Below are 27,575 nucleotides of genomic sequence, written 5' to 3' on the forward strand. Positions count from 1 at the left end.
TCCCAGATGTGCCAAGAATTCCTGTGGGGTGTGGGAGGCAGAGGTCCCTGTGTGCCTGGATGCCAGCATCAGCACAGAGTGCAGACAGGCAGCAGTGCAGAGACTGCCCAGCAGCAGGGCTGCACGTCTGAGCCAGCGGTTGGCTCGTGCCAAACTGAGAATGACACCCTGGGGCTCCTCATAAACATAAGGGCAGTGTCTCTATCAAATAAAACATCTCATTCTGTGTGAGATCACATTTCCTCTCCTTCATTTTCAGGTCAGTTACCTGTTATCACTATAAAAAAAAAATAAGGCAGTTCACAGCATCGAGGCAAGAAATTCCCTCTTAGAAATGTCAGAACAACAACAAAAAAAAGGGGGCTTAACATTTTTTTTTAAAAAAGTTTTGAAGTTTAAGGATTGTTTTAAAATCCACTCTGGCACAGACATTTCCTCGGGGACAGCCCCTCACCCTGGGAAAGCAGTTCACATTGGACTTCTCTCACTTTCAAAGCCTCTTCTCCACATCCAGAGGGACAGAGAAAGACCTCCAGTTTGCAACTTGTTTTCTATAGAGCAGAGAGGTTGTCAGCCCATTGCCTCAGTCCCAGCTCACATCCCTAAAGCATAAATGAGAAATGGGTGACCCCTGGGGACAGGGGCCCCTCCTGGGGCTGTGTGACCTGTAGCTGGGAACCAGCTGCTCCTGGCCCCATTCCTAAAGCTATCTTTCCCCATACACTGCCCAAATCTCAGCTTGTCACTGTAAGAAAAGGGCATTACATTTTAAAATGCCAGAGCTTCAACTGTTTTCCTCCAAGCTCTAATTCACCCACATGAATTCAGTGTCTGTAAGAATTTCATTTTATAAACTGTCAAAGCCAGATCCTCCCATCCCCACTGCTGCTGGGTTCAGTTCAAAATGCAATGATGTAAAAATAAAATTCCTATTGACTCCAGGGCCATGAGGCAGACCTATTGATCAGCTGCTTCTCCTGTGCCTGTCCCGCTGACATTAAAGGAGCCAACTGTGCAGAAAAGTTTTATTTCACGTAAATATGATTGACAGGATCCAGCTCAGAACCTTAAAGATAACAGAGGCATTACAGGGCTTGGCTGACTTTACAGGAAAAAAAGACAACTCTGAGGGAAACGTTTGTTCTTTGCAGACACGCCAGAGATGAGCACTGGGATGGGAAATGAATTCTGCAGCAACATTGGCTAAGAAAGGGTAAATACAAATTGGCCTTCCAGAGGTTTGGGCTGGGAATACAAACTTCTCAGCAGCTTGGCTAAAGGAGCTCTGGGAGCTGACAGGAGCATCTGATCCATGCTAGCAGCACCAGGCAGCCCGGCTGCCAGCAGCACACAGTGCGGTGCTCCCACGTGCACCAACTGCAGATCACTATGATTGCTACCCCACATCCACCACTGCCCTTTCCACATTAAGAACAAGCCTCTCAGGAGCACATGCTGTCCTGGCTGCATGTACACTAGCATCAGTTGTGTGGCACACCCAGGAGGAGTTGCCCTGAAGTACAATAGGCATGTTGTGTTTTACCTTTATATGCAAACAGACAGACAGAAAACCAAGATCCAGCAACCATATTGGCCGAATGCTGCTTTCTCTGCACCAGCTGCACACTGCCCTGGAAGGCAGACAGGAGCACACACGCACTGCCTCAATGCCACAAAATGGTCACAGCTCTTCTCCCTCTGACCACTGAGCAGCTCACACCAGAGGCAGCATCACACCTACACCTCAGCCTCTACAGCCTGCCTGTGACATAATGGTTCTAGAAACAAGAAAGGGAAGACAGGCAAGAAGAAGGAAGATGTGAGATCAGCCCAGCCTGCTCTGCTCACCTCCAGCAGCAGCTCTCTGCCCACAGCCCCACTCTCAGCTGCTCTCCTCCCTCCTGATTCACATGCAACAGATGATGCAAGTGACGCTCCTTTTATGAATTCATACTACCTTGCCAAGGTACTTATTTTATTGCTAGCTGCTGCACACTGTGTTACTGGCAGCAAGAACTGGCTTTGCCTTCAAACAGAACAGTACTGCAGTCACAGACAGGTTTGAGTTACAGCAAGTTTTACAGAAGGTTCAAGTTAACGAGGAGATTTTGTTAACTAGCTTTATTTTGATGCTTTGCTTTTCTCCTTGTGAGTTTTGGTGCTTTGCTTTGGGTAAACTAAGCCAATCCTGTCCTCTAGCACTCCTCCCCCTGCTTCATCTCGCCTACAAAGTTTGTAAGTCCTCCATCAGAGAAAACACTAATTACAGCAGAGGATGGACTCAAGATGAAGGATGGGTCTTCCTGCTTTACAAGGTCCCAATGTCAGACAGATCATTTCAGCCACTCCTCAAGACCAATTCCCCACACTGCTGCAATTGCACCTTACAGACACGCTCCTCAGACTCCTGCAGGTGCCATGGAAATGGGAGAAGTGATGGTATGCCATAACTATTTGTTCTCCCTTTGCCCAGCAGATCAGATAATTAGAGCGATCCGATACAATTCGCTTTTGACAAATCCATAGTGCTTGTTTTGTTCTGATTTTAGTCACCCCTTCCAAGTGTTATGGATTGATTCTTTCATTAATTAATTCCAGAATCTTCCTGAGAACTTGTTAGTACAGTCAATAATACACTAGACTGTTTTTCCATTTATATTTAGGATTCATATCTGCATTTGGTAGTTGAGACCTCCTCTGAACTCCACGAGCTGTTAAAAATAATTACTACTTGTTCAAAAATGGTTTTAGTACTTTCTAAAGAGAATCTCCTCTCATCCTGTGCCCTGAGCTGTCTAGCAGACCCAAATGAATTCCTGCCTGTTTGTTCTCTGTCCCAGCCCTGGCACTCCAGGTGGATGTTAGCAGTCACTTCTCCAGCCAGTACTAAATCTGTATTTTCTCCATCTTCTTATTTCTGAAGTACATATAGCACCTCTTAAGCACCACTTCCTCCTACTTTTTGTCTTAGGCACTAAATGAAACACTTTTTCCTTAAGCTTTTCATTTTACCCTTACATGCCTGTGCTATGCCTTCACTGTAATTTCCCAAGAGCCCCTCACTGCTCCTATATAACTTCTTCAGATTTTCCTCCTAAAATTGCTCCTGATCCCTCCCATAACAGCTCCTACCACTTTGCTACCATCCCCATGCAGGAGGATGCTCTGCTGTTGTGTTGATGGATCTTCTAGAACCTGCCTTTTCTTTTATCCCTTAGATCACCACCCCACAGGATCCTGCCTGCCAGCTCCCCACGTCTGCTGAGGAGGATGCCAACATCTTGTGATGAAACTCTGGCACAGAAGCTTTGCATCTTTTAAAATCATTCCAGCAAGTGTGGAAAGAGGATAACCTGAGAGGCAATTCTGAATGTCCCAAAGAGTGGTAAAGTATCTGTTTCTCATTAAAAGTCAATGACAGTTTGGTACTTAACTGCCCTTTGTGTCTTGGAGAATCTCCTCTGTAAATACTTCTCCCTGTGCTGATACACTGAGAACAACTAAAATCACTAAACATAACTTGAAGCTTTCAGGTACTGAACTATAAGAAACCAGTTCCTTTTCCAAGTCCTACCGCTCCTCTTCAAGCAAAAGTTCCCCTCCCAGTCTCAGGACTCTCAGTGCTTTTCTGCTCTCACCCTTTTGCACTGATTGCCTCCCTTCCTCGGTTGGGCTGTCAAAGCCAGAAGTGCTCCTTTTCAGAGATACAGAACAATATACTTGGGAGTGATGAAGGAGGAAAAGAAAAAGCACCTTGCAATTAAATATTTTAATAGACATTTTGAAGATGTTTTTGAAAAGATTTAAAATTAATGTTAACAATAGCATGCATCAGAGGGCTCAGGCTGAACAATACCTATCACTTTTTCTGCTTGAGAATCTTAAAAATAATACCCTATAATATTTCACACCAGCATTTTTTAAATTCTTCAAGGCTAGGCAGACATTTCTGACTAGCTGTGCACAGAAGCTCCAAATCCCTCTCCATATTCATACCAAGCAATCAGTTTATGACTGCTTTGGTGAACCTTTTAGATGATGCGCACTGCAGTAACTTTATTCTTGGGAATATACTGTATACCACCAGCCTTCGGACAAGAGACATTGGTGTTTTGCTTCCTCCCAGTATGGCACTCCCAGCTAATTATTGATTTACTAAGGTAGAAATTCAGACAGGGAACCAAATACAGCACCAGGATCATAGGATCATAGGCAATCCTGCATTATCCGTCACTCAGCACCATATGCACCACTTCTGGCATGCAACCAGAGGAAAGCTGGGATTTATATTGCTGATTTTCAGTGGAACTCATTCCAGGGCCTCAGTGTCTTTCTTGCAGTGAGAGGCCCAAAATTGAACACAGTACTCATAAGAGCAGCAATAAGCTAGAGCAAAATCTTTAAATAACAGCTGTCAAACAAGAAGATGCATGTAGAATATATTAGAGAATTAATAGTGTTCACCCATCTTCCAAAACAAGGTGAACGGTATTGTTTCTTCAGGACAATCTGTGTTATGCTCATTGAATATTTCATCTGTTGTATTTGAACCTTTTGGCAGAAATAAAACATACAATCAAGGCATACTGTTTTGATCAGTTTTCAGACACTTACACGTTACAGCAAAAAGGAAATGCATTAGGATTCACACAGACTCGTTCTGTTGACCACTAGAAGTGATGCCATATAAATAAAGAGTAACATAATCAGAAATGACAGCTCGAGCACAAATCTTATTACGGAGACATTGTAAAACAGGCTTATAAAGAAAAAGTTCCTAGCATTGGGGATATTTATATGAAGATTGGACAGAGTTATAGAATAGCATGCAGTGAGCAAGCTGTTCAAGCCACATGCCATATGAGAGCAAACAGTGAAATCCTAAGTATTGCAACTCATTGCTTAATGTCACACACAGCGTGTAACCGGAGTGGTTGACCTTGAAATCTGAAATATTTCCTCTTTGTATAATTACTTGAATAGAACCAAGCATAAAAGATGCAACGAACTCTGCAATGTTGTACATCAGTATTGAAGGAAAGCCTGTGCAGATTTCTGTTTGTCCATTGTTCTGCCATAACTATAGAACAGTCTCTTCCCCCAGAATCACTCAGATGTGTGTGCAGACACTGTCCTCAGAGAGGATGGTCATCAGTTGTTTCTATTGATCACATAGAGCATGCTGTGGTTTTTATAGCACAGCTCTGGGAAACTGAACATCCAGCTTACCTTCTCCTTAATACCAGCTCAACTCCCTCAGATTTTTTTTTTTTTTTTTTTTTTTTACAGCTGATCACATCTCATAATTTCAAGTTGTTTTTCTAATCACTTAAAATCCAAGCTATGGTTTGTAAATAAATGACAGTATTTCCTATCTTTTCCTACATGGTAAAAACACAGACGTATTCTTATGTAGTCCAGGGGTGGAAAATTGAATAAATGGGAATGTCACTTTAACTCACATGTATACCACTACTTAATCACAAATATGCAGTCAAATATCTGGTGCATCACAGTTCCACCATCTTGTTTTCTGTAGCTGTGATTCACTACACATCTGCTCACAGACCTTTGATTAACCAGCAAAAAAGAACAAATAACTCCAATTCTTCACTTGAATACATTCTTACTATGAACAACCCCAACCAGCCAAACCAAAGACAACTCAGACAACACATTCCGAAAGAAATTAATTCCTGAAAAATCCAGAGAACACATCTGAAGATGACCACTACCACGGAATGCACAGCTAGTTGACAGAACCATCGGCTGCCTATTTTGAATAAGCAGTTCAACCATCCCACCCATCTCTACAAAGAAGTTTCTGGTCAGAAATGGCAGGGCACCTAAACGAGGTGAAGAGATTCAGCTGAAGAGAAAGCAGACTTAAGTTCCCCACACAAAATTCTGTGGGAAGCTGAACTCATCTTTGTTGATGTTTACTGCACAATTCTTAGCATAATTTTCAAAGTATTATTTTATACACCCAGTCCAAAATACTTTTGTGGCCGGACGAACATGTAGAGAATCACAGCCGTGATAGATTCAAAAACTTGCTACCAAAGCAATTCATTATCTTATATGCTTTCAACTCTTTGTGAAGAGCCCTAGCCTCAAACAAACCATTACCCTCAAGTTTCTCAACACATTGTATTTTCAAATTAATTGCTGACTCTACTGTATTTGCTCTTGGATCCTTTATAGATCTCTCATTTATCTTTATTGGATTTTCTTTCATTTGACTTCAAAGTTAAATGCCAGACAAGTTAAACTGTATCAGAGAAGTCAGTGCACAAAGTCTGAATCTTTGGAAAGTATGTCCTCTCTTGCTGAAAAAGCAGAATATGGTGAAGAAAGATGTGCTCAAGAGCTTGCCTCAAACACTGCTATCTGAGCCTGCTGTCACAGGTGAAAGAGTTAGATAAGACTTGCTTACACCTCCAGAATCTGACTCAACAGAACTCTTGTCTGTATGTTATCAAGTTTTGCCAGGCTCCTGGGACTCACACAAATACGTGAAGTATTACAAAATTTGGAAAATAGAAGACTTTGTAAAGCCTCAACAGACAGCTGGTGCAGACAGGAACCATGGTCACCACCATTCTTGGGCGTAGGAAACCCAGAGGTGAGGTCAAGGCAAGAAAGGAGGTGCTTCATTCCCACAGAAGCCTTGCATTTAATTCACAGATCTTTCATGCTATTTGCTTTAATGAAATTATTTTAGCAGCAAATATCATTAGGCCTCATACAGATATTAAGCTACTTTACACATCCTGCACCTAAACTTGCACAGACACTTCAAATACTTACCATCTGTCAGACTACAGCATTTGTGCTATTTTCTACGCAAAAGATGCAGAGAAATACAACTACAGTGAGTATTTAATCCTTCATACCATTAACCTTTTCAGTAGTTTGCAGAAGAACCTTCCTCCTCAACCAGTGTGAGGTGAGCAGCATTTCTGCTGCTCAGATGTTGCAAGCAAAGATGAAGAGTGAATCGTTTTGTTCTGAGCTCCCAGAGAAGAACCCAAAATAATACCTATCCACTGCACATGAGAACATCCCATCCAGCTGAGGACAGCAGTGACCTGAGCTACACGCAGGGAACATAGACAGCACACAGCCTCAGCTGTGCTGGGACACTCACAGCATGGCTGTGCCCTGCAGCCGAATAAGTGCAAGGAAGTAAGCAGCATCCCAAAATCCCAAACTGCACCACGTTATGAGGGGTAACACATGCAGACAGCACACAGGCAGGGGATCAAAAATAAATACTGAGGTAATATTGGATGGTTGCAGTTCCTGTCGTACCAGCAGCAGAATCCAGCCAACATCTAGGCCCTTGGCTCTGCAAACTGGACAGCTCAGCCTTCAAACTGCCTGCAGGCTGGGACCGCGCTCCAAAAGCCTTTAAAAATGGTAATCAGCAGTAACAGAGCCTATGAGGCTGGAACAGCACATGCTGCTTTGCACACTGTGATTTATGCTGCAATTGGCAGCGTGTGAACCTGCAATAACAAAGCAACCCTCCAGCACTCCACCAGGAAAGGCAAGGCCCTGAAGTCAGGCTGAGCGGTGCTGCCCACCCACCAACACCCCACACCTCCCCATGCTGGGGACTGAGTTCTGCCTGCATCTCACCTGGCAGCACCTGCATGGGCCAAGGAAACAAACCCACCATTCCAAAACCGGCGTGAGAATGCCTGCTTTGTTGGCAGATTTTAGATTTCCAGGTCTGTTATTTGTTGATGCCCTCCTCCATTAACTATACCTAAAGAAATAACTTACAACCTTTTGTTCTTATGAAGCTGATGTATCATCAGCAATGTTAGCACATTTGGAGATCAAAGGTGCATCAGTGAACTGTGCACTTTATTGTGCACAACGGACACTGAATTGTTGTCTTGATATCTTTCAAATATGGAAAAAACCACAACCAGATATGTAAGAGATCACCCAGCTTTCAGAATCACAGCATGTTAACACTAAGCTGAAGTAAACAGTGACTTAAAAAGACAAAGGCTTTTGTCCATCCTCACTGGATAATAAACAAGAGGACACAACTTCTAATCAATATGGATAAGCACAGATGCCTTATTTTCACTAGTGGTCAGAGATGTTTGCTGTTGAGCCACTAGAAGCTCTCCTACCATGAAGCCAGAGGAGAAATCTAGTATAGAAATCAATCAGAAAATGACAAAGATCTTAAAATATATACATACATATAGATATTTTTTTAAACTTAATACAATAAACAACATCTCAACAAGGATAACATCTAAACAAAGTGTGTTCTTTGATACTACAATGTTTTACACAAGATGTCATATAATCCCTCTCGTTAGCCAGCTGGTTAATTTGATATTGCAGTAGAAGTCAGTTATTCCCTCCAAACACAGGCAAAGTGCAACATCAGGGTGCTTGGCTTTGGTATTTGAGTAACCTCAGCAGGCAGCCTAGGAACCCCACCAAATTGCCCTCCAAACACACAATCTTCCTCTATGAACTGGCATCAACATCTTTGTTTTCATGAGACCATGGCTTAAAACCTTGGGTTTAACTGAACTAATATAAAAAAATTCTTGGAGCAAAACCTTTGTCCGCAGGTAAGGTCCAATTAAGTGCTAGGATACTGTCCCTGCCTCTAGTTCTACGTACTAGCACTCTCCACACTTCCTTTGCTGTTAACAACTTCTCTGGATACCATCCTTCAAATTCACTTATACACACGATCTGGATCTGCAAAGAGCTGCTGCTCACCATTCCCTCCTGCCACACTGCTGAATCAGATCCAAAGGAACAACTGGGAAGGGGTTGTCACTCCCTCTCTCCCTAACAGTCCCAGTTACAAGATACAGATCAAGGTACACTCGTGCTGCTCACCAAATTTGATTAAAGACTGGAGCAAATAGCTCCTTCATCATCTGTCCCAAGGGGGTAAATATAAACACCGCCGAGAGTTTGCTTTTACTTCTACCACTAGATTAAAATAACACTGCTCCCAAAAAGCACTTCAGGGAATACAGGTTCAGTTACAGGGCTCTGAATCTTCTGTGATATACAGATATTATTTGAAGTTTATCTTTATTAAGTTTGAAACATGATGCTGGAAAAGGGAAAAAAAGGTAAAACTTCCATTAAATGAGTCACAGATGCAGCAGCTTTAACATGAGATTGCAAACTTACAGTTACTCCATTTTAACCTGTCTGATGGCACTCTAAGGAAGAAATAAAATGGGCCAAAATTCATGATTAAAACACCAAAAGAGACACGCAATCATCCTGCATTAGAAGGCCTTTCAGGATATTCTGATCCTTCACAGCTCTCATGTTTTAGCAGCTCTTTTGATTCTATCACACTCAGTTTCAGTCTTTTAATCTCACTTGCACTTGTAAATCAGAATAGCTGGAATAACTTCACTGAAATTACAGTATAACTGTGCAGCCCCCTGGGACTGCAGGATCTGGCTGTAGATTTCTTTTCCAATTATTTTTTAATCTACTACATGCAACCTATTTGTGAGCTATGAACGAATCCTTTGCTCCATACGGCTGCAATTTATCGTAACTGATTCTGCACTTTGTCATCGCAGTTCCAACTTGCACTTCAACAGCAAAAAGAAACAGATCTTTTTCCCTGAGCAGCACATCTACTGTCTTGATTGTGACATCACCTCCAGAGCATCAAATAATTCACTGAAGTTGCACTGGGTTTGGGTTAAAACAGACAGAGATCTTCTGGAGTTACTGCTCATTCTGAGAAGTGGGGAAAAAGACAAACCCATCTAATTAAAACATTAACTGACTTATAAACCGAATTGTGAAAATCTCTTTCGGCTTAAATATGTATTTTTCTCTTCTAGCAATATTAAAACTTACACCTATCAATGTAATAGGGGGACGTGCTCCAAACAGGGGCTGCTTATCACTGCCTGAAGTTCCCCTGGTTCAGGCATCATGCACAGACTTCAGTCTGAGCCTTCAAACATGAGTTGTACTTTTCATGGACATTATAGAATCAGCACTAAAAATGCCTTTAAAAAAAATTTAGCAATGCCAGAAAGGAAAGCAGATATGTATCTTTCAGCCACCACTGAGTTAATTTTGGATTTCAAAGCACCATTTAAGCTGTCTAGGGGAAATAACTGAGTGGAAATCTGCTTTAAGTACTGTGCTTTGATTTTATCTAGGAATACAGATAATCAATCTCTAGCCTGAAAGCTGTGGATTACAAAGTGTACCACAGCAAATGGGAATTTTATACACAAAGGGGGCAAGGGTACAGGTGACCTTATGGGGTCTGTTCCCATAAGGGAGGACAGGAGCAGGCTAAGATCATCACCAACCCTACTCCTCCTCTAGAGAACCCCACTGCCCCACACGAGTGACTTCAGACCAAGTCATCTGAACTCTTTTGCCCACAGAGTTGGAGCAGGATGCCTTCAGAACCCCCCAGCACTGATCCCATTTCTCTGAAGGTGGTGGAGCCCAGCATCTGCTCTGGGTTTGCCATTCCCATCCACACCAGTGCTGTAAGGCTGGGAAAGGCCCAAGAGCTCAGAGTGCTTTTATAAGCAGTCTTGTACAAAGAGACCACATCTCACTGCAATGCTTTTTTGTCTCAAGCAAAATGTCTGAACACCCAGGGATCCATCCATAATCCCATATAACCCCATTCCCCTCCTCCTGCTCTCCCTGCCACAAAAGGCAGTTCTGAGTGCACACAGCTGTTAAAACCCCTGCCAAAATCCACTCTGGGGAGCCTGCTTTCCATTGATAAGCTACCATGCCACACCTCCTATCCTTCTACCTGCCCTCAGATGCTGGCTGCCACCATCTGTTGCAGCTGGCACAGGAAATACTGCCACACAGTCAGCTGGAGATGGGGCTCTGTCACATCCGTGCACACTCTGCTTTACACACACTCTGGACGTGTGACAAACTTTGTGAACTTCAATATTCAAGTCCTCCTAATATTAAAGAGGCTTTTGAAAGTCTTTCTCCACTTCAAAAAAACCTCTCGGCCACTTTTTTTTATTATTAAATAGCTTTTTCCTTACTTTTCAATGTAATACAATATGTTATTCAGGAGCCAACGAGTTGTCAGGTTTTATGTTATGATAATCTTCTCAAGCATCCAATTTTATTCTGCTTTTTTCCCTTCTTGCTGTCACTCACATTCTGGTCTTTCACAAAAGAAAATGACTGAATACATTAATTACAACTTGTTAGACCTCCATAGAGTTAATGTTATTGAGGAAATCAAATCACTTGGAAAATAACTGAAGAGAAACAGTCATTGGTATTGCAGAATTTTTATGCAGTATACTTCAAAGCTGGAGCTTCGCAAGACAACAAAAATGATTATTGTAGAGAATGAGAAAATCCAAATACAACTTGATCTTCCACCCTCTGAATGCATTACAGTACATATTTCCTATCCCAAAAAGAACAGTTGAACTCTTTCCACATATTACCTTTTTTATGGTGCAATTACAAATGCCAGTTCTGAAAGTACCATGCAGTAATGTTCGGAAGCTGGAAGAGATCTGGTTCTACATCCGTGCTCACACAAACTTCTCCACCACCGCCAGCAGTTCTGTTAGCACAAATATGGGGCCCTGGGGAAACCAACACAGAACCTGACATGGTCACCCTCAGCAGCTTCATCACGCTCAGCATACACCTAACTGCCATTTCTGTCAACGAGGACCATTGTTACAAACTGATACTTTTGATACTTCAAAAAAAAAATAACAGCAGTAATTTGGTTAAAGAAGAACAAATTCCCAACTGCCCCCCAGTACACAGCAGCTAACTGCAGGTTCTGTGTGCAGCTGACCAAGGCAAGCAGCTCCACAGAAATTCCTACAGCTCTGGAGACTGCACTGCTAATGAAATGTGATTTCACTGAACAAAGGAAACATTATCAGGATTATGCAAAATCCTTACACAGAAGTAGCCCAACGCTTCCCAAACCCAAGCTCTGTTATCTTTCTACCTTAAAGGCATTTAATTATTTTTGCATTTAAATGAATAGCCACTCATACACACAAGAAATCATATTAGTAGTGGGAAAAAAACAATGAAATCTTCCCAGTATTGAAGAAGTCACCTGAAAAGGCAAACAAAAATAAGAACACTCTTGGCTGATGTTGAGCACTGATCTAATCTGCTCTCTCCTGGAGGTAAGGCTTTGTTGGTTGGCCCTGTTGAAAATCTACTAAAAGTAACTTGAAAAATAGCTTCTTATGCACTGAGATTTTATCAGTATTTCTAGCATTTAACTTCTCATAGAAATGCCATTGATGCAAGAAATTTGAGTCACGCATAGCATTTACTAACCCTGCAGCACTGACAACATGGATGAATGAGGTTAAATACACACAGCTCCACTCATCTGATGGAAGCTAACAGCCCCACAGACACTCACTGTCACCAGGGAGCAGCAGCAGCTTGGTGCTCAAACCTCACCATTCACCATGGGGGAAAGCCATGATTTTCCCATCAGGGCACTGTCTTCACAAAGCACATTTAAATTTTCATCTTGGAGCTGATATATTAGAAAACAAATGCAGTTGTTTCTTTAAACAGCCTAAAAAGTCATCACTCAGATCTCTCATGCTGCTTCCCTTCTCATTTTGAAAGAAAAAAAAAGGAGGGGGAAGGGAGGGCAAAACTTAAGTTCCTGGTTTTCTTTACACTTAAGGTCTACAGAGCATGATTCCAAAATAGCAAGCTGAAACACACACACAAAAACCTCTCCTTATGGACCACCTTTGTCTTCCTTTTCAATAGTGTCCCAAGGGGAAGAAAGTAGAACGCCTGTAAGTGCTCAAGTTCAATTTGTTCTTTGCAGCAAAATATTTGAGAAGACATAGGAAGAAATTCAATAAGCATTCCTTGCCCTTAGAAGAGAACAATTTAAGGCACCGCGGAGTCTTCTACTTCAATAACAAGTGCCTTTAAAACCCACAGAACCAAGTTCTAAGAAATGCTAAGAACAGCTGATCATTCCTCCTCCCCAAAGGGCTGTAACTGGTTTTGGACATGACCCCATGACAGAGCAGGCGTGGTCACAACCCAGTGGCTCTGACTGATGAGCAGGGTGACCTGAGGGAGCACAGCCCCCGTGTGCCCCCCCAGGAGCAGACACAGCCTGGGCTGTGCAGCTGGCAGGGGCACAAGGGTTAAACTGCACCAGCAGGAATCAACAAAGCTCATCTGAGCTTCAGGAAGCCCACATCATTCCAAGCAGGTAGCAGTAACCTTAAAAGAGCCTGTCTGGGGTCTGCTGACCTGCCCAATACAGAGTTCTGATGCGTACATTTGTGGTTGGTATCTTCTTATTTTCTATGTGGCTGTTGCGAGTGACAGCAAGACTGAGACAGGACAGCTGTGGTTCGATGGTGTGCTCTGAGGGCTGGCAGTGGTGATGGTGGTGAAAGATGGGCTTGTGGGACAGACACTGTGCCCCCAGTGGTGCTTCTGAAGCACCTCCTGGGAACGGATGCACTCTGAACACCCTGAATGAAGGCAGCAGCACAGTCAGACACGATGTCCTTCCTGCAGCATGCCCTTTAGATGACAGCTTGTTCCCTCTCCAGCTCTCCCAATCATAGCATTGCTATACTTAGAATTCCCACTTTCTTCCTTGCTGCTGTTTCTATTAAAGCACAGCTACCTCAGGGTGATGAGAAACAAAAGCAGAATAACAATGAGGTGAGGAGCAAACAGTCCCAGAATCCAGCTAGATCTGGGAGGTCCTTCACACCACCAGTATTACGTAAAGAAGGAGGACGTGACCAGGCTCAAAGCAGAAAATCATTACTTAATAACTTAAAAGTCAGAAACACATCTAAAGTCACCCAGCAGGTCAGTGACACAGCTGGGGGAACCACTCAACTCTCTGTTAAGGAAAATTACTTAATATGAGACCACAAAAAGGTTAACTGTATCCCAGACCAGCTTTATCCAAAATATTAACAGCAGCAAGAATTAAACGAGGAACAATATTCTCCATTACTGCTCTATTACTATTGCCCAATTCTTCACTATGATCAAGTGCACTGCTCTCCAGGAACTGGGGGGGATTACTGAGCAAATTGGCATCAAAATGGATCACCCAACTGAACTGAACAGATGTCAAACAGCCATTAGCATTACAATGATTAGTAAACTCAAATTACATGTTATGGGTTTAGAGTCTTAGATTAAGTGTTAACCTGACTTAATTAAATTGCATCTCAATAATTGATTTTACAGTGATGAACTGTAAATAACAAATTGCAGATGATCTCAGGGTTTTGTTTGTCTTTTATCTAGCAAGATAATGTAAACGAGGCTTTGCATGTTGCACACTTCCTGGTCTGCATTCCTTTTGCTAGGGCCTGCTTGTCATGCTTCTGCTACTTCAACATATAACTTTCTGACCTTTACAAGCACATTTAACCACTGCTGCTGTTTTCCCTCTTGAACTCATGAAAGTTACAGCTGGCTAATTGCAAGTCAGGCAGTACCCAGTGGCTGATGTTTGTAACTGATGCCTTCCCTTCACTATAAAGTTTCTTTCTGTGAGAAGCACAACCATTTGTTCCCCCACTGAAGCAGGAGGCATGGCAGAGTAGAGGTTCCCATTCACACAAATGCAGCTTGTAGAGAGATACTGAGCATGCACAGCATGGTGGGAGTGGGGCCAATGAAGCAGTCCATGGCAAAGTAATCATTGCATTGTGCAGATTTACCCTTGGTATTGCACTGAGCACAACTTTGATTTACATAGAGCAACAGAATTGTAACTTTTATTTTCAAAAATCTGAGTTACTCAAATCACTTCTTCATGAGTGAGTCACGACAACTCAAAGGAAAGGAAGACCCTAAGCAGGGGAGCAGACAAAGGCAAGCAGACTTGTTCATTCACTGGATGCTCATCTCATTTTCCCCTTACCTTAATTTTGCATCCCTAAGTGTCTGAAATTAAAATAGGACACAAGGCTGTGCTGCAGAAGATGAAGATGATCATGAGGATGAATGGCCCAAAAAAGCCTGAAAATTAAAAACCATTATACGAAGTGCACAGCACTGAGGTGCCTCGTAGCCATGAAGACCTGAAATCTGCATTCATAATTGCTTGATGAAGCACGATTAAGACAGATTGGTCTGATTTGCTCTAATGTGACCATTAACCCTTCATACAGCACATCTTCAAGTGCCACAGACACAACCATCCGACCACAATCAGGTGGTTGCACAGCCATAACCCCAGATGGGCAAACTGTGCCACCATAAAGATGACAACCCTGACAAGTAACTTCTGTCTCCAGAAAACCGCAGCTGTTGCACAATTAGTTTTCAAGTAAGGTTACAAATCCAGCAGTCAGCTTGACTGCTCCAGTCCAAAACACAACCTTTCAGTACAGCCGTTTCCATATGGCACCCTGCATTCATCACAGAAAGGCAAATTGTGTCAGCCAACCTCTTGCTCATAGGCAGAAGTGCTGTGCAACTTTGGAGGAAGGGATGCAAAGCTGCTTGCAGCAGTCTCATGCAGCAGCCTGTCCTGGAGACGGCCTTCACCACACTGATCGCTTAAAACATTTGTCTGCTGCCCACCTGACATTGCTATGTGGGATATTGATTTATGCAAAGGAATCCCACTTCTCAACAAACCGCTTCCCAGAAGCAGCTTACAACCGAAACACAAGCTGGAAGACACACTTGTGGAAGAAAACTCTTCTATACAGGAAATACTTTTCTGAGAGGACCGCAGCAATTGCAAATACTGCACTGTGCCTACATTTGGCTTGTAACTTAGCAAGAGCTCATGTTGTTAAGTTTTACTTCTGATAAAGGACTCTTACAATGAGCAGTGTCAGGCAGCCTTAGCAAGAGGCAGCGCTATCAGAGCTGCCACATAACCTCTGTGATAACACAGGCGTGCACTGAGTATATTATCTCTTCCTTAGAACAACAGACTAATTATTCATCTGCTATTAGTGTTCCTTTTCCCTGCAGCAGAAGTCTCAAAGTAAGCCTCAGAATCTCATTTTTCTGCACTTGCAAACAGCAGGAGCAGAATCTAGCAAATTATTACAGGAGGCACCTCTGTGGAAGAGGCAGCACAAGCAGAACTCCATTAGCAGACCTTGAACCACCTTCTCCTCATAATATAAGAATAGAAAAAAGAACCTCCTGTCACAAGCTGTTATGGAAAACAAGTCATTTTCTTTTCTTCCCATAAATGATTTATTCCATTATTCCAAATCTTTCCATTGTTTTTTCTCTTGAGCTCACACACAGCTCCTCACAAGCCCTGTATTTGCAGCAGTTGGCTATCACACCACCGCAGTGACTCACGCTCAGGAGGAGATAAAGCACAGTAATTGAAAAGGGCAGGCCAGAATTGTACCCGAAGAGATTGCAGGGATTCCATCAGCACAAACCAGAACTGAATGCCAGTCCCACTGCCCAGATGTTCCTGCTCTGGTGTCACCTGGACTCATCTTTTGTTTTTAGTTATTAGTCATGTCATACTACTAGAGTTTGTCAGCAATTTTAGCAAGCCCGAATACCAGGTAGAAAAAGAAAAAGCAGCACTTTTCCTCTTCTCCCAGTTATGCATCGGAACCCAGTGGCTGATAGTTTTCCCTTTTTTGTTTCAAGTTGCTTTTATAACCAAACTTGCAGGTTTTCAGGGACTGGTTGCTCCTGACATTACACAATAAGCCTCACTTGCCATTAGAACACAACACAATCCCCCTTCCTCGCCTGTGTTAGCAGCACTGTGCAAGATGATGGGCATCATTTCTCGCCAAGTGGAAAGGAGAGCAACTGGAAGGTCATCTCCATGCTACACCTGAACCTCAAGCAGAACCCCCTAGTAGAAAACTAAGCAGGCTTCCCAAGCTCCTCAACAACTAATTCCCTGCCCATTACTGAACACTTCACACGCTGGTTTCTTTACAGCTTGTAGAGATCTTCTGCACACAAAGACAGGCCTGAGGTCACTGCCCAGCCCCAAGGCACCCATCAGCCACGGGCTGAGGTCAGTGTGCAGAGCAGAGCACATCATGCTGAGGTTCCTTGCACTTCCAATGAGCTGCAGAGATCTCTGCTGGCCAGCTGGGCCTGCTCTCAGCTGCTCCTGCCAGCACACCAAGCGTTGGCTTTAGAGAATGAGCACTGGGCTGAAAGTGCCTCCGAGGCACCAAGAAAACATGCCTGAGTGTCTCACTGCTTCTCCAGCAGGAGCTTCACACAGCACATCAGGGCAAAACCTGGCTTCCCAGTATGCTGAGATTATAACCTGCAATGAACTGCTCTGCTCTGGGAGTAGTGGGGCTTATCTGCTTGCTCACAGTTGTAGAGTTCTGTTTTTATCTTGTCATATTACAGTTATTAACCATGCTTGCAGTAAAGAACAAGCACCCAGTAATCTACTTAGGAAGAAAACAGATCTTTGATTCTGACCATTGTTAGGTTGCTGGACTGTGACAGCTTCCATCCTACAGGTTATTTGTAGGATGTTTCTCCTGGATCCAATCCTAAACCCCTCTCATACACCTCCAGCAGCACCATTTGCCCATGGGCCCCAGTAGGTACAGTGAGTATGTACAGTGTGCTCAGTAATGGCACATTACCACTAAGAGCAACTCCCATTACACAATTAAGTGGCATACAAGGCAATATGAATTTCTGTTTTAATACACTTTCCCTGTTTAATGTCCATGTTCATCGAATATTTAAACGTCACTTGCACTGTGCTAGCACTGCAGCAAAACAAAAGATGTGCGTACAAAGGAGACCTCCATGCCCACATCCCAGTACTGCTGATTAAAACTACATTCACCTTTCCTAATCCACCTTTAGCCATTAAGCAACCAGAACATCCTTGCTCAGCTCAGAGACCTCAGTTCTTGACCTTTGCTCTCAGTGCTGAAGATTCAGAAGCTCTGTTGAGCAAACAAGCACAGTGCATACAGGTTTCCTGGGCTTGGATGAAGACTTTATTAGATCTGAGCTGGCAAAGCCTGTTTATACTCTGCTCAACTCCTCTCAGCAATTACAATTCTTCCCTAGCATGAATGTCTTTATCATTTTGCATTTCCCAGCTGAGTACATGCTCATCACACAGCTCCTCTTTGTTTATTCTGCTCTGAATTTTTGTGCCATTATATTTTGTCCCCCAATACACATTTCTTGTTGTTTCTAATGAGTAAATGTCGAATGTTGCCTCTTGTACAACAAACAAGGGCTGATCCTCAGGTGGTGTGAGGCTAAAATCAGCAACCGTACCCATTTATAATCTAGCTTGCGACCTAGCAGATAATGCTGCTATGTCATATTCATCATGGCTCTGATTCAGAGTCCATCAAAGATGATGGTGAGTCTCTCCGGTACCTACAGGATGCACACCCACTAGCTATGGTTTCAGCAGAAGGCTCAGGGGAGCAGCAAAGCAGTCCTGGAGCCACCTGAGACAGCATAAAACTTGATAACGTGTCCTGGGTTAGACATCACAAGATGCAGAGGACAGTTTAATTGAAAATGACATTCCTCCAGCCGCAGCACCCTCCCTCCCCTTCCTTCAGTACCACACATCACCTCTCACCAGGACTGCAGAGAAGGTGAGCACAGCTTTCCATCCTCCTACAGCCTTATTTTGTGGGGAGAACACAACATTAAAAGGTGCAGAATAAGCGTGAACTGCATCAAATTAATTCTTTTGTAAACAGTAACAAAAAACTACAGAGATCTTGTGCTCCAGTGTCTTTGTGATAAATAAGGCAACTGGAGAGTAGATTTCAAATCACTCAGAAGACATTTCAACCCACAGATGAAATTTGCTTTTGTTTAGAGTTTCACATCAATCATTCACAACAGGTTATTTACCTGCCATTATATATGCAGATGTGGTGGATTAAGGGTATCATAAAATTAAACCTCCACAGATTAAACACTTTTGATTGTGAGAGATTGCATCCCCTGTTTGTTTTTAATTAGGAATCTAGATTGTTAATGCATAATATCCTGTTGCTATCCCTCCACAGAATAATAAGCAAGTCTTCCTGCTATGACTAAGCATTTGAAGCACCAAGTAGCATACAACTTGAGACCTGAGCATCTTAACATTAAATCCGGATGTTCTCACTTCCTCTTATTTTACACCATCCACCACTCAAACTCCCACTGCAATCATTAATTGGTTTCATTTAAGGAAAAAAGAAAACTAATAGTGCTGACATCACCCATTCACATATTTTCCTCCATCTCAGAGGATCTCACTAAGTTTTATAACCTCCCCCCTCCCATGCTGATGCTCCTGTAGTAACTTACCCCAGTCAAAAGGGACTGCAAGGCTGACCACAAACCAGGACTAAACCCAACGGCTGGCATCCCCACCTCACTTTGAATGGGTGCAAATGATCAGCAAGTGACAAGGAGAATACAATGGGTCTACAAATGGACCACAAGGGCTTTCCAATTTTATCAGAGTCCCACAGTTCCGCTCTGCTGAAAGAAAAGCCAGTTGTGGTCTTACCAAAAGTGCCCCATCTCCAGCCCTCTGCCTGCAGGGCAGGCACAGACCACAAAGCACACAGCAGCAGGCAGTGCCAACACGGACACCAGGCACAGTGTGACAAAGCTGCACCAGTTCTTAGCACTGCCTGGTTAAACACAGTTTGGCTATCATCATCTTTACCCTGCTCACCGAATCATCTCACAAGAGCCCCTTCCTCTTCTGAAAAAAGGCTCAGAGGCGCTGCTGCTGATCTCAGAGCTGCCACGTGCCCTTGGCTCCTGCTCCAAACTGGTGCAGCCTGGGTGCTGAGCCCTAACAGAGCCTCACCTGAGCTGACATCCCACCAGCAAGCTGCTCTGTGCTCCACCACAGCTCACCGGCTCTGGGCATTCTTAGTGAACCCTTCTCTGCTCCTACAGAGCAATTCCTACCACGTGTAAAATTCTTTGGAATATTTGCAGAGTTCAAGAGAGGCAAAAAAACCTCATTGGAATGGTGTTTTGTTGTTTTCTTTGTGGGGTGGTTGGGCTTTTTTTGAGTCATTGTGACAGACTATAAAAGAAGGAAGAATCAGATTAAAGCATTCTTGAGGAGACATGTCAGCTTCAATAATTTGAGAGCATTAGAACTGTCAAGCTTTCAAAATAGGAAAGATTGTATCTCTAGAAAACAAGGTTCTACTAATTGGCATGCATGAAAACCTAAATTGAGGCTAAAACTAAGTGATTAAAGGCTTTTTCTGATTAGGGATATTTAAACACAACTCCATCTATAGAGCTGAGTCTCCCACTCTGGAAGAAAGCTGTTTCTGGCCACCTCCTGCCTGCACAGCCACTTCCACCAGCCCCACGTGCAGCACCCACACCAAGGATGGGCTGCTTTGGGGGTTTCTTTTCCACCTGCCTGAATGTTTGGGGAAGCAGGGGAGGAATAATACATCTTAGCATATTTTTTCCTCTCCTAACACACACTACATGCATATAGCCTGCAATCACCAATCTGTTAGGGAACACTTCAGCCCACTACAGTTGGCCCACACCCTTCAGATAAAACAAATTCCAAATGAAATCCAAAATGATGGATTCAGCAGCTGCTTAAGTTCCCCGGTGGTGCCCCATTTCACACACACCTTTGTGTATATCAGAGATAGAAATACCCCGTCCAGTGATAATGGGTTTTCAGGGCAGGGAGGGCTCTCTAAGCCTTTGATAACAACCCAGATTTTTGAGGAGGATTTGGACTAAGCCAGATCTCAAAGCATTTTGACATACTACAATTTAACTAAAAAGTACCAGTGAAACCAGTGGCAAAATTAATTCTTTCTATGAGCACAGAGGAAAATAGCAGCATGGACTAAAACTCCTGTTCCACAGCCTGAGACAGGGATGTAACATCCAGTGTCAGAATGCTGCATGAAAGAGCAAGTTCTGTTTACTCTGAAATAAATAGGAAGTCATTCCAGTAGCTTTGCCCATGCAGTTCCCCATTTGCGCTGACGTACTTCATGCAGGTACTGTCACACCTTCCTTAAATCAGCTTGGAACCCTGATCTCCATTGTAGAGTTTTATTCACCAGATTTTCATTACAATTCCATTACAGCAGTTTCATACCACTAACTCCACGGCAATCAGGTTCATAAGCCAGAGAGTACATTAAATCTCAAAGCAACTCAGATGGCTGCAAAATATGAAGAACTCCTTCAGTAATAAAAACCCAAAGTGGCTTTCTCAGAGATGCTGTTTCTCCCAGGATAACATGAGGTCAACAGACTGCTAAGAGTAACTTCATTTGGCACTGCTCTACCTAGAAAACTTGATTTTCACAGAGAAGCATTTTTTTTTTTTATAACGCACGTCAGGCTTTATTAATCTGATTTTCATGTTCCTCTCCAAAGATATTTAATGCTTTAGTAATGACCAATATACTTGCTCCGATGATAAGCAAAGACAAATGAGTCTGTGCAGTGTGGATGGTATTTGTAATTACCACCTCCGTAGGCTTTCAATTACGTCTGATGAAAGGGCGACAGAGTTGCCTTGTCTCTCTGACAGCGATGCATTTATACTGGATACTTGGCATGCAGCTGTCAGTGTGCTAATTTCCTCTGCCACATTCAGCTCGCTATTGCCAGCACGGCCCAACATGGCTCTATCAGATGGAAATGCCACGGCAGCCATCCAGGGCTGGTTCAGAGGCCCCATGTGCTGCACCCTGCTGAGCACCAACCAGAGCTCACCCACCAGCACTGCAGCTGAGCCATAGCAGCGTGCTCCGTGCCCAGCACTTTCCATAACAAACCTTTGGACTGCATCATCCCTCCCAGGACCTGGCCAGGACAGTGCCGGGCACTACTGAACACTGAGAGCTCCTTAGCCTTGCTGCACAGCCTCTGGGATCAGAACAAGACCGCGGTGGGTGGAGGCAGGACTTGAAGACAACTGCAGTTTCACCAGAAAAACTAAAGCAGAGCCATGCCTCCACCATATCCATAAAGCTTAGAAGGCAGAGCAATCGCTCCACTCACTTTACCCTAGAAAAATCTTAGTCTTCTTTCTTTCAGGTACATAGAAGTGCCCTCTTGTTTCTACCCTTTGAAGCCAATGAGATTTCAGTTCCATTTGATTTCAGTTAGACTCAAACCAGACACTTGATTATTCTAAACAACCCGTTGCAAGATGTTTACTTATCCAAATAAGGTAGCTTTGTAACAATTAGTCTTCAAATATGCATTGTTTTGGTCTAATGATAATCTTCTTCCATTCAAGTTCTCATACACATTCATTCTACGTTTTTTACTCAGTAGTTTGCCATCAGTTAAGGGAACAAAGAGTAAGTTGTCAAAAAAAATCAAACAGAAAGCAATACCAATAGAATTCACTTTGCATCTCCCAAGAATTCTCATTCATGCTTTGACTCAGAAGTTGGATAAAAAGATGAAAACACCAAAAGATGATCTGATCTGAGTTTCCAACCACTAGCTGTATCTCTAAGTGGAGTCTCCCTACTGCTCAGCTTTCCTTCAAGGTATCAATGGAGCAACTCAACATCTGCACGTTGATTGAGTGCAGGCATCAGAGAAACCACACCATTGACAGCACTGACATTTTGCCCAGTGCATTGCAAATGGCTTGGTGTTTGTGTTCAAATGTAAGCACTTTAATTAGCACAGAGACAAAACTGTACCCACCCAACGAATAACCAGGGAAAACACATCACCGAATAAAGCAAATAAGAAACATCTCCCCACTCTGATTACTGCTCTTTATTTTGCCACACTCAAATCCCCACACAGGTTTAAGCACAGGAGGAGAGTTAAAGCGACGACAGCTGCGCTCTTTCACTCTTTGGGTACCACTCCTGTGGGCACCCACAGCCCCTCTGCCTCCCAAAGGGCTTCACAGCCCAACAGTCACCTCTCAGCCCCCACAGGGCATCGCAGCCACCTTTCCTTACTCCTCCTCCACAAAGGAAATGGGGTTCCAGAAAAAGCAATAGCCACATAGCATTAGTTAAAGTACAATTTACAGTCTGCTTTCCAGTTCAATATTCTACTTGATTGGGGCCTTTGGGGAACAATTTTCATTCCATGTTACCCAAGCTCATTAAATAAACCCTATAAATTGCACAAAATTGTTACAATCTTGGTTTATGAGTTTCTTAAGTATGTCTTAACTTCCTCTGCTGTCAGCTGTTCCTAAAAACAGAACGCAACACAAACATGCTCATAGCCTTCCACAGCTCTCCTTGATGGGAAGGATTATTTGAAAATAACTGGAAAAGGAGACCTGATGTGCAAGAGTGAAAGCACAGTCTGTTCTCCCCAAAACCTTCGCAGAAAGAACACAGCTCATCCTTTCCAGCTGCTGTTCTCTGTGATACGGAACACAGCCGCTGGCGCAGGGCCGGGTGTGATGCTGCAGGGGCAGCTCGGACCGTCCTGCTCAGCCAGCCCTTATTCACACCCCGCAGGCGGCACAACCGGCGCTTCCCTTCGGCTCCCGCTGAACACATCAGCGCGGAGCCCATCCGGCCGCACGCGGCGGACCATTTCCGCAGCGGGTGCGAGCGCGGGGTGCGCCGCCAGGGGGCGCTGTGCGCCCGCCGCCTCCGGGACGCGCGGGGCCCCGCGGCGCTGCTACGTCTGGCCGAAGGGAGCGCTCTGCTCGGGTGCGGCAGGGGCGGGCGATTCGGGTCGGAGGATCTTAAAGACATCAGTTGAAGAAGAAAGTATTGCAGACACGAGAAAGCATTACTCCAAGAGGCAATTCCTTGGCCAGCCGCCTTCCCCCTCCCTGCCAAGAGCGGTACGTCAACCCCAGCGAAGCCCTGCGAGCCCCACAAATCTCGCAGACAGCTGAAGTTCCCCAGCCCTGCTGCTCATCGTGCAGCCGCCCGCAATGCTGCCAGTGCCAGCACCGACTGCCCTGCAGCAGTACCTTCTCATGCCTAGCATGTAACTTCATTCACTGGTGTGACGTGTCCAGCTGTAGTGGGGGAAATTAGCACCCTTGTCTGCATGTCCGGACATACGCTTCTCTTCCAGACAAACCCATCTTCTCCCTGCTGAGAACAAAATCCCTCCCTCAGGTGTCCCATAGCAGTAATAAAATAGAAGAACTTCCCCCCCAAGCGAACAGAAAAGGCTCAGTGTTAACTTCTGCTCCTTGCTCCACCACATCCCATTGCTTCCCCACAGCAGAAGAGCTGTGCAGCCGAAGCACCCCATTTCCACAGAAATCTTGCAGAAAGGTTGAACTCCTGCAAAGGGCTGCTTGAAATCCAGCAGCACCCACAAGCCACGGTTACGTTCTCCACACCAAGGTTACAGATTTGTTCAAGTTAGCTGAAGCAGAAAGGCCTCTGCAAAGGAGCAAATCAGTTTTCAGTTCTCAAACCAATGGTCTTTAATATGAACAAATCTAGGCAATAAAGCTTTGTACACAGTTTTTATACACAAAGGGAATACACTGCCCTGTATTACTTAGTCATCTCTTTTGCACCTGATATAATTAGGAAAACAAATGAACACTGTTGTACATCACTGTTCTCTAGTTAAAAGCCCTTATTTTAAAAGCATTGGGATGGAAGAGATGTGGCTGGCAAACACTCTGTGCTGTAGCACATCCCTTTCGGTGCTTAAAGTCACTCATCACATCTCCCAGATTCTCTTCCTAATTCTAACCTGGCTGGCATTCACACCCACAGAGACACAGCTCAGAATGCAATGGGCACAAACAAGCACAGGGGAGGAAAAGCCACCAACAGGCACCAACACAGAAGCAGAGCCATCTCCAAAGTCGCACAGAAAAGCATGGTGGAATAACAAATGAAGCCCACATCCCCAGTTCTCAGTGTACAACACTAACTGCAGAAGTAGCCTTACATGCTACTTATCATAATGAAAGTATTTGGAAGTTATGCCCCAGAGAAGAACTCTTATTATAATTACTGCTGGTCCCGCTTTGCAGAAGCAAGGCAGGTGCATCACCCTGCTGCACAGATGGCAGTGTGAGCAGCCCCAGGTAGCAGCAGCTCTGCCACTGCCTGCTCCCATCCACTCCTCAGTCAACCCAGGTGCTTTTGAACTCAGCGTGTCTGAAATGCTCACAGAGCAGCATCTAATAATCCCACAAACCATTTTGTTTCCACTGAGAACAAAGGTTCCACGGCACCTGCATTTCCTCTAAATAAACTCTTTGTGTTAAGTTTCTTAAATATCATCTCAACTAATATTTTTAGTAAGTGGAAATTAAACCTGACACTCAGATGAGATATTCGGGTTTTAAATTTCCCCATTGCTAAATCCTCAAATAAAAAAAAGGGAACATAGCATTTGAATTTGTAAATGACTTGTGTTCAACATATGATTACCTATCATGGGATGTATTTACTCTGAATTATGTGACAGACATTCATTATTAGACCAGCAGCCTCTCTGGATCATGCAGCTGAGACATAAATAAAAGGAAATTTTATCTCATGACACTGGAGCCAGCGTGCGAGCCTGTGGGAACTGAACAGAAAATAGGAGAATATATCAGTGGAAATGGCCAGCCCTGTAAGGAAGGGGCTCATTCTGGCCACACTCCAAGCTGTGGACAAGCCAGCACTGATCCTGACACTGCAGTCACATCGCCAGAGCTCCATGCTTGACCCAGATTACTGCCTGTGCTGGAAGGCAGACAGCATTGCTTTCTCATGGCAGCATGGATCATTTTCCTTGAGCACTGAGTGGGCCAGCGTGTGCATCCAGCCACACCATGCAGATGTACTTCAGGCCTCCTGAGTGCAACGGGAGCCCTGTAACAGCTCAAAGTAGCAGCAGCATTTCTGCGAGCAGTCAGACAGGTAGCATCACTGCTGCTGCAGTAATTCCCACCAGTTTGGGATCATATCTGGAGAACTACAGCTGCAGCACTGGCCGTGCTGCTCAGCACGCAGGCAGGATGCGGGTGGCTCCGTGCTCAGGGCACTGCTCAGTGTGTGAGTGCTGCAGAGCTTGGGGCACAGCCCTGTTACACTTGAAATGTTTGGGCTCCTCCTCAGACATGCATTTAAGAAGCCATACCCGTGTTACTGCATCTGAAACAACCTGAAGGAGAAGTGAGACTTGGGAGGGAGAGATAAGAGTTGATATCCAATATTAAAACTTCTGAGGCATTTGCACAAAAATGACAAGCTTAAAGGCTTATGCTCCTATCAGCCTTCAGCCTGAAAGTGCATCTGTTTTTCCAACATTTGTTCCCCCTAATAAAAAGATACTGCTTTTTCCTGCAGTTCCATTTAACATTAAAATGAGCACGAGCTAACTGGTATTTACTAAGAGGAAGTTGACTTCCCTGCTCAGGCATGTGTGATTGCACAAGAAGAAAACCACTGACAAACCTGTGCAGTCTTTGTTCGAGCACTGAGCGACCTTCCATCCCAGCAGGGCAGCCCAAATGGGCAAACACAGCAAAGCTGAGCAGTAACGTGGCACAGAGCAAAGAGATGCTCTTCCAGTAGACAAACCAAATCGCAGAAAATGCCAAGATAAAAGATTTCATGTGCAACCACACATTAAGCACAAAGGGGATTAGAGGCAATGCACCATATAAGGTTTATTCTACTCCTTCAAGCACCATTTTAAAGAATGTTTATGCTTGGCCTTATTTGTGGCACTCCAGACACGACAGCACCCCTTAGTATGGAAAAGAATCTTTAGTAATTGAGGGGAAAAAGTTCATGTCTCTTCCAAGCTTTTCATCACTGACCTGGTGCTCGAGGGCTGTTCCTATGGAAGTGCAGCTCACAGCCTCCCCATGTATCTGTACAGCCACACAGATTCCCAGCTGCTTTGCCAAGTTGCTGGGCAACTTCTGCCAGATTCTTTCAGCCTGGTATTTGGTTTTGACAGGCTTGGTACAAACATCAACCAGCTGGGACAGGAGGCTGGATGAAGTGCCACATGGCTACGTGTGGTTTCTCATCACACATCCACGGATCCATCAGGCAATGCCCCATATAGGGTAGGCCCCATTTGGACCTCTCAAGTTAGAAAACTTACCAAATCTGTCTGTGAAAGCAGGAAGACAAGGTCTGAGTGGAGGAACTACATAAGGAAGATGAAAAAAGTGGTTCTCCTTTGCATGTCTGACACTTTTGACAGCTTCTGTGAACAAGCATTCATAATAGCGCGTCTGAGAAGAAATTTATTTGTATCTATCTGCAAATAAGGTCAGCTTCTTTCTTGCGTGGTTTTTGACAGGCTGGCATTCACACTCAGCTCACAGGGAAGCTATGGAATTCCAGCTCATCTATCAGATCTATTTCTCAGCAGCCAGCCCAGCCTCCTGGGAAGGGGCTTCCCCTCCTTCCATCACCTCCTGGCTTCTGGCACCAGGTTCCCCAGGTAAGGGGGCAGAGCCCACCCCCTCTGGGCACTCACAGCCACTCGCTGCTCACCAAGGCACCACCCCCCCTTCAGATGCTCATGCAGACACCCTGCTGTCACACCAAAGCTTTCAGATACCACCATATCACTTGCAATTAACCCATTCATCACAAGCA

At 44.1% G+C, this 27,575-nt stretch overlaps 1 long non-coding RNA gene across 1 annotated transcript; it reads left to right on the plus strand.

Moving 5' to 3' along the window:
- Nucleotides 1–1,776: 1,776 nt before the first annotated feature.
- LOC116239343 (uncharacterized) lies at nt 1,777–3,433 on the plus strand. The gene is made up of 2 exons (XR_004169098.2): nt 1,777–1,966; nt 3,219–3,433. It is a non-coding gene; the product is annotated as an uncharacterized LOC116239343 (long non-coding RNA).
- Nucleotides 3,434–27,575: the final 24,142 nt, after the last annotated feature.

This window comes from Phasianus colchicus, chromosome 11 (genome assembly GCF_987193195.1).
Source record: "Phasianus colchicus chromosome 11, bPhaCol1.hap1.1, whole genome shotgun sequence".
NCBI classification, from domain to species: Eukaryota; Metazoa; Chordata; class Aves; order Galliformes; family Phasianidae; genus Phasianus; species Phasianus colchicus.